The sequence below is a fragment of the Crocuta crocuta genome, unplaced genomic scaffold (genome assembly GCF_008692635.1).
Source record: "Crocuta crocuta isolate KB4526 unplaced genomic scaffold, BGI_CrCroc_1.0 scaffold127, whole genome shotgun sequence".
Taxonomy (NCBI): domain Eukaryota; kingdom Metazoa; phylum Chordata; class Mammalia; order Carnivora; family Hyaenidae; genus Crocuta; species Crocuta crocuta.
Genome location: NW_027532008.1, coordinates 967478 through 975190, shown reverse-complemented (window position 1 = coordinate 975190; position 7713 = coordinate 967478).

The following is a 7713-nucleotide window of genomic DNA, read 5'->3' as shown; positions in this document are numbered from 1 at the left end:
CAGCTCTATGTACCAACAGCCTCTCTGTTCTCAAGTCAGTCCCTTTTACCCCACTCACCACTCTGTCCCAGAGTGATCCTCAGGGGCCACACAGCTGGTTGGGTCTCCCCACCCCCACCTCTCCCCTGGAAACCGTTCCCAGGCTTCACAGTGTTCTTAAGTCATGATCCAAATTGCTTAGCCCTGCACCAGCCACGCAGAGGCACGGACATTAGCCAGGAGCACACCAGGCAGCATCCCTTTTTCTGTGAAGCCCTCCTGACTCTCTGCCAACGGTCCTTAGCTCCTGGTCCCCTCGTCTGTCTCCCCCACTGAACCTTAAGCATCTCCAGGTCAGAAGCCAAGTCTGATTTTCCGTGTCCCCAGCACTGGCAACAAAAGAGGTGTCAGTGTGTGTTTGCGGAGGGGACAAACAAATGAACAAATGACCTTACTACGGTTAAGGTAACAACAGCCCCAATTCCAGGTCTTATGTTTGGAGCGTACCCCATGTACTAGGCACCGTGCTAGGCCATTTGCCTACATTTATTCACCATAGCTTCACACCCCCTTCTGAGTCTGGCAGGGTTATTAGGTCCATTTTACAGACGAAACACCTGAACTCAGAGATGTCTGGCTCCAACTTCTTCCTTTACTGAGGATCTACTTTGTACCAGGTGCTGTCCTGTGGTCTGGGGAACAGAGGCTAAGTCCCAGCCTCACAGGGCTCTTGTTGTAGTGTAGGGGGCTCCTGTTGTAGACAAATACACATGTCAGGGCTGATAAGCGCTACAGAGAAAAATAAAGCGGAATCAGTTTGCTCAGGCTGCCGAAACAAAATACTACAGCAGCAGCTTAAGCAACAGAAATATTCCTCGCAGTTCTGGAGGCTAGAAATCCAAGATCAAAGTGTTGGTGGCTTTGGTTTCTTTGAGGCCTTTGTCCTTGGCTTGCAGGGGACTGTCATCTTGCTGTGTCCTCACATGGACTTTTCTCTGCATGCACACACCCCTGTTGTCTCTCTGTGTCCTCATCTCCTCTTCTTAAAAGGACACCAGTCAGATTGGGTTAGGGCAACCCAACAGCCTCATTTTAATTTTCTTACCTCTTTGAAGGCGCTATCTCCAAATATAATCACTGGGGGTTAGGGTTTCAACACCTGAATTTTGGGGGGACAGATTCAGAGGGTCAGAGAGTGATGGGCTGGGGTGGGTGACACTTGGAGGACGTCTAAGCTGATACTTGAATGAAACGACGGGAAAAGCCTGGTTACAGCAGAGAGAAGCAGAAGCAGTGGGAACAGCGGGTGCAAAGGCCCTGAGGCTGAGATAGGAATAGCCTGTTTGAGGATGACGGGTCACTGTGCTTGCTGCTTTGTGAGTTGGGCAGAGAAGGGGATAAAGTCAGAGGGGTAGACACACACACACACACACACACACACACACACACACACTCCCTGAACATCCTCAGAATTTAGTGGCTTAAAGTGATGGACTCTTCCCTTCACTATAAGTACCTAGTTCAATGCCTGTGTTGTGCAGATGGGGAAACTTCCCGGAAGGAGAGAGCGATCCTCCACAGGTAGTGCCTCACCATCTTGCCCTAATGTTCTTCTCTTTGGTCACTTCATTAAGCAGCACCTGCCCGGTCCAGGTGCCACATGTGGGGTGGCCTCAGTCACTGAACCTGCTGCCTGGCCGGGAAAGCCCCAGATTCCTGTGCCACCATCACCATTGACTGAGCCGCAAATGAAGGTGCCAGATACTGTGTGGCTTCCCCGGCCCCACCTGCTGCATTCGTACAGCGACCCCTCCAGGGAGGCAGTGTGAGGATGACCCTGTTTTACGGATGTGGTGACAGGCTCAGAGAGGTTAGGCTGCCTGAGCAAGGCACCCAGCTGTTGAGTGGGAGATGGAATGTGAACTCATGTCTGTGGGGTTTTGGAGAACGCCAACTCCAATGCCTGGCATCCTCAGCTCTCAGTCTCCCAGGTGCTGTCCGCCACCGCCATCTGCCACACTTGGGAGAGTCACTTCCCTTCTCTGGAGCTCTGGGGCTCAGAGAGGTTCAGAAGCTCATCCAAGGCCACACAGCCCAGAAGGACAGAGCTGGGGCCATCATACCCCAAATTCCTACCCTCATCTCAAGCATCTTCCCTCCCTCCATGCCTGCTACCCATTTCTGGCCGTTCCTAAAACGTGTCTTCCTCCTTCAGGTCTGACCTGCCTCTTCCTAGAACATTCTTCTCCCTTCCTGCCCCTCCCACAGTCCACTCCCCACAGTGCACACAAAAGCTTTAAAAATGTGCCAGTGGCATCACAACCCACTTACACCCCTCTTCCGGGCCCTACTGCCCTGGGATAAGCCACTAGACCATGGCACAGCCTCGTGGTCCCACCTGACATGCTCCTTGTTGGGTTCTAGCTTCCCTCCAGCCACGCTGGTGGCCTCTGATCCTGGGACACCACAGGCTCCTTCCGGCCTCAGGGCCCCCGCACAGGCCCTTCCTGCCCTGTAGAAAACTCTTCTTCCTTTTTGCCTGACTGGCTCCTGAGCCTTCTGGTCTCGGTTCAAATGGTTCCTCAGGGGAACCTCCCTGGACCCCCAGATCATGTCCTTTTTTTTCCTTCTCCCTCATGTTGTTTTATCCTCTCGCTTCATGATAACTAATCCTGACTTTGAATTATATTCAATTGTTGAGTGTTTATGTATATATGATGTATAACATGTATGTCTCCCTCCTCCCCTAGACTATATGCTTTCTGAGGACAGGGGACATTCCATGCTGTTCAAAGCACAATAGAGGCCAGGTAAATATATGGAATGAGCCAGGGAATTAATGAACACAGTTCATTCAGTCTCCTGAATGAGACTAAGACTGGGGAGTGGGCTCCCCGGGAGGACCTGACGGGGACCTTCTCCTCCAACTGCCGGCGTCCCCTTTGGTGAGTGGGCAAGCCGGCAGGGAGGCCGTCACCATGGCGACCTATTTAGCAGCTCACCTCTCCAGTCAGGCTTATATTTAGTTTCACCTGATTCCACTCATCACTTCCCCCAGGAAAATCATAACATTTTGACATCTTCAGGAGCCTGGAGATGCCAGGGTATCGACGCGCCGCTGAATGTCAGTGAGGGTCCCCTTCCCTTCCCTGCACGCGTCTAAAGGCTGCCACCCAATCGGAGGCCGTTTTGTCCTTTGTGTGGGGGGGTACGACGCGCCCCCTCCTGGGGGAGGTGGGGAGACGCTTGGCCATCAGGGGTCATTGCGAAGTTGGAGGCGCCACCGAGGCCAGGCGCCCCACCCCTCGTCTCCTCATAGGAGCCCAGAGTAGCGCTCAACACGTGATCGGCCGAACAGATGAAGTCATCTCATTGGTCCTGCTGACGGGGGTCCCTGCTGATTGGTCCAGCTCCTTGGTTCTTCTTGTGATTGGCTTGCTCGAGAAATAGTGTTCTCCTCAATCTTGGGCTATTCGAAGGCAACTGCCTTCGTGTTGTTTATTCGCTCTGGCCCTGGTTGCAGAAGGCGGCCCCGCGGGGCCCAGAGCCTCGGAGAACAGCTGGGGCATTGCCTCTAACGGGGCCTTGGGGACTTTGGGGACTGTGGTACGGGGTCCAGTCCTGGCCTCCGGTCCTTCCAGCCCTCCCTTCCCTTCTGCTTCCAATCAGACGACCCGGGAGCAGATTCCTGCTTTCTTGCATTTTCCACTAAGTTCGTCATCTGAGCCTTTGGATCTAGCCGCACCCCTGCCTTTGCTGAGCCCTGGAGCTCATCTCAAGTTCTGAGTGGGGCTGTAGTGGCACCAGGGAGATCGACCATGGTTCTCCTGGGGTCCTATGAGGTAAAGGGGGCATCAGCTCATCTACAGGACTTCCGAGCTGTTTGTCCAGACCCTCCACCCCTCTTATTAACACGATCTTCTGACTTGACGTAGGGACACTGGGAGGGAGCCAGGGGCCACGGGCTGTGAGGATTACTGAAGCCTGGAGTGGCTGGTTGCTGTCTTCCCCACAGAGAGGAGAAAGCCATCACAGAGGGAAGCAGGGCTGAGAGGAGGAGGGAGAAAGAGCCTTGTGGGAATGGTGTGAGCCCCTGCCTCCAGCCCTCCCTGAAACCAGTTCCCCCCCGTATTTCCATCAGTCATGTGGGCCAATAACTTGTTACACGTTTTGCTTTAACTGTTTGTGTTCCGGCCCTTGCAGTAGGAGGTTCTACCTGCAAATAAGCCGCAATCGAGGGGCAAAACCAAACTGCAGAAGGGAAGCCAGGCCCGGAACAGAGAAGCAGAGAAGCTGCGGAGCTTAGCTGCCAGTGACGTGGGTAGTGTCATCGCTGAGGGCAGCTGGCTCTGAGCAGGGCTGGAGTTAGAGACGCTGTGTGCCCTCTCTCCTGATGGGTCACGGATCAGGTAGCTTCGGGGGCCTGTGAGAGGAGGCGAAGTGATTGTTAACCTCACAGAGCAGGAAACCGAGCTCTGAAGAGGGGAAGTGATTTTCCTGAAGTCAGGGGAGTTAGGGGCAGAGGTAGGATTTGTCCGACTCTAAAGCTCAAGGCCTTGAACCTTGTTCTGAACCACTGGAGTCAGAGACTCGGAGAACAATCTCAGAATTAGCTCTCATCCTGATCAAAGAGGGTCCCGAGATGGCAAAATCTAGTACGTTCCCCACCCCATCATCCTTGTGTCCAGGGCACACTTCTGGGCTTCCTTCCTACCCCTCTGGCTGGTCCTTCTTAGTCTCCTTAGCTGGATTCTTCCCATCTTCCTGTCCTCTCAATAACGGAGAGCCAAGGGCTCAGTGCTTTGCCCTTTCCTCCTCTCCATCCATGTCTCTTCCAAAGGGAGACCATCCACTTCCACAGACACACCACCTCCACACTGATGACTCTCAAGATGACGCCTCTCCCCTGGACTTGGCTCATATACCCCCTGCGTGCTGTGTGCTCCACGTGGGTGCCTGATAGTCCTCAACCTTCAGTCTCCACCCCCAGCTTTATGGAGATGTGATTGACATACAACACTGTGGAAGCTTAAGGTGTACAATGTGGTGATTTGATACACATATATATTTCAAAAGGATTACCACCATAATGTTAGTTAACACAGCCATCACCTCACATAATTATAGGGGTTTTTTTTTTGCATGTACAGTGAGAACATTTAAAATCTATTCTCCTATTCTCCTATCAACTTTGAAGTATATAATTAACTATAGTCACCAGGTGGCACATTAGATACCTATAACTTGTCTTCTAACTGGAAGTCTGTGCTTTTTTTTTTAATGTTGATTTATTTATTTTTGAGACAGAGAGATAGAGAGCAGGGGAGGGGTGGAGAGAGAGGCAGAGAATCCCAAGCAGACTCCATGGTGTCAGTGCAGAGCCCGATGTGCAGCCTGAGCTCACGAATCGTGAGATCATGACCTGAGCCAAAATCAAGAGTCAGACATTTAACTGAGCCACCAAGGTGCCCCCATGGAAGTCTGTATGTTTTGACCAACATCTCCCCATTCCTGCACCCGCACACCCCCTGGCAACCACTATTCTACTCTCTGTTTCTATGAGTTTGGATTTTTGTGTTTTAGATTCTATGTATAAATGAGATCTTACAGTATTTGTGTCTGTCTGACTTATTTCACTTGGTATAATGTCCTCACGGCCCAACCATATTGTTGCAAATGGCAGGATTTCCCTTTAACATTTGTTTTTGAGAGAGAGAGGCAGAGTGTGAGTGGGGGAGGAGCAGAGAGAGGGAGACACAGAATAGGTAGCAGGCTCCAGGCTCTGAACTGTCAGCACAGAGCCCGACACGGGGTTCGAACCTATGAACCCTGAGATCATGACTTGCACCAAAGTTGAACCAACTTAACATTCCTACCTATAGGGCACTAGGGCTCCCTTTTCTCACCACCCATAAGCCTGTCAACCTAACATGTCTGCTCCAAACGTCCCTGCTCCACACCACACCTCTGCTCTACTCTGCTTTCATCCCCTGTGGCTCCAGGTGGGGGTCCCTCTGTCCCCAGCCCGAGCAGGAAGTGGGGGTGAGTGAGGGCTGGGACTATGCACATTGGCTGTGTATGCAGTGCTTAGTTTCAGTGCTATCAGGAACAGAGTTTGGAGACAGCTGCCCACCGCTCAGATTCAGCTCACGTCTATTTCTTTTGGCCCTAGGGTTTTTTCTCCTTTAACAAAAAATTACTTTTTTTTTAATGTTTATTTATTTTCTAGAAGAGAGAGACAGAGTGTGAGTGGGGAAGAGGTAGAGAGAGAGGGAGACACAGAACCCGAAGCAGGATCCAGGCTCTGAGCTGTCAGCACAGAGCCTGACATGGGGCTCGAACTTACAAACCATGAGATCATGACCTGAGCCGAAGTCGGAGTCCCAACTGACTGAGCCACCCAGGCGCCCCCCCCAAAATTTTATTTTCAAAGAGATTTAGATCTGCAGAAGAGTTGCAAAGATGGTCCAGAGAGTTCCCATAAGCCCCATGCCTAGTTGCCCCTATTATTATTGTTTTTAAAAATATGTCCCTTTCCAGAAAGGAAGTTATTCAACAACAAGAAAAAAAAAAGAAAGAAAAGAAAAAGCAAAAAAACAAAAACCAAAAGCAAAACCAAAAGCAAACAAACCTAGATATCTTTCATGTCCTGAAAACTCAGAAGATTTGGGCTCAGAATGGGCTGTAGATGTGATGGGGGTTGGGTCCCCCAGGCCCTCCCAGCCTGTTCCACTGACACCGTGTGTGTGTTTGCACTTACACCTGCCCCGAGGCACTCACACACATTCCCTGCCTGGCCTCTGTTGGTGTTCAAGATTGAGACCCTAGTTAAAAGTAACAGCGATTTAAGATTCTTCGATCACTGAGCCCATGGAAACTTGGACTTCACAGTCTTAGACAATTAGAATTTCAGACAACTTCGTACCTGTTCATCTGTTCACTGACTATTTCCCCATGTTCCCTTTGTGCCGGGCTCTGTGTTGGGTGCTGCGGTGATTCGCTCGCCATCAGGGTGAGAGTGGATTGTCCTGAAGCAGGAGTGGAGGCCAAAGGACAGGAAGAGGTGGCTGTAGCTGGGCAGACCCCTCAGGCAGAGTGCGGACCTTCTGTCCGCCCAGGCTTCACTCCCCATTCCTCCCTGTGCTAGCAACCACTGTCCCCTGCCTGGACAGGGCCACACACCAGGAGCCTGGGCCTGTGGCCAATGGGAAAGAGCTCATTACTCGTGGGCGCGCGAGTGCGTGTCTGTGCGTCTGCGTCCTGATTCTCAGCCGGGAAGCCTTACCCCTTTGTAGCCCCCTGTAGTTCACGAGGCCCCCGGTGCTCTTTTTCTGGGTGGTTTCAGTCCCACCGCCCTGAGCAGCGCAGGCAGCCAGGGTGGCCGAGATGGAATGTGGGAATAACGTTTAAACAACACTGAGAATAACCGAGGCCACCATTTGTTGACTCGTTACTCCGTGCCAGGCACCCACCCGTTTGTTCATGGGATCCTCAACAGAGCTCAGGAGATCGTCACTTTGTAAACGAAGCCACTGAAGCTCTGCGAGGCGAGATAACTTGCTCGGGATCTCATAAAGGTCAGACGCTAGAGCAGGGGTCCAAACTCTACTTCTCTCTCCGGACTTCCTGGCTGTTCCTCCTGCCGCCTCTTGCACCTGTTATGTCCTTCCCTCTACTACGACCTGGGTCCTGACACCCATCAGAATCCTTAGCTTGCATGGAAGTTCAGCTCAT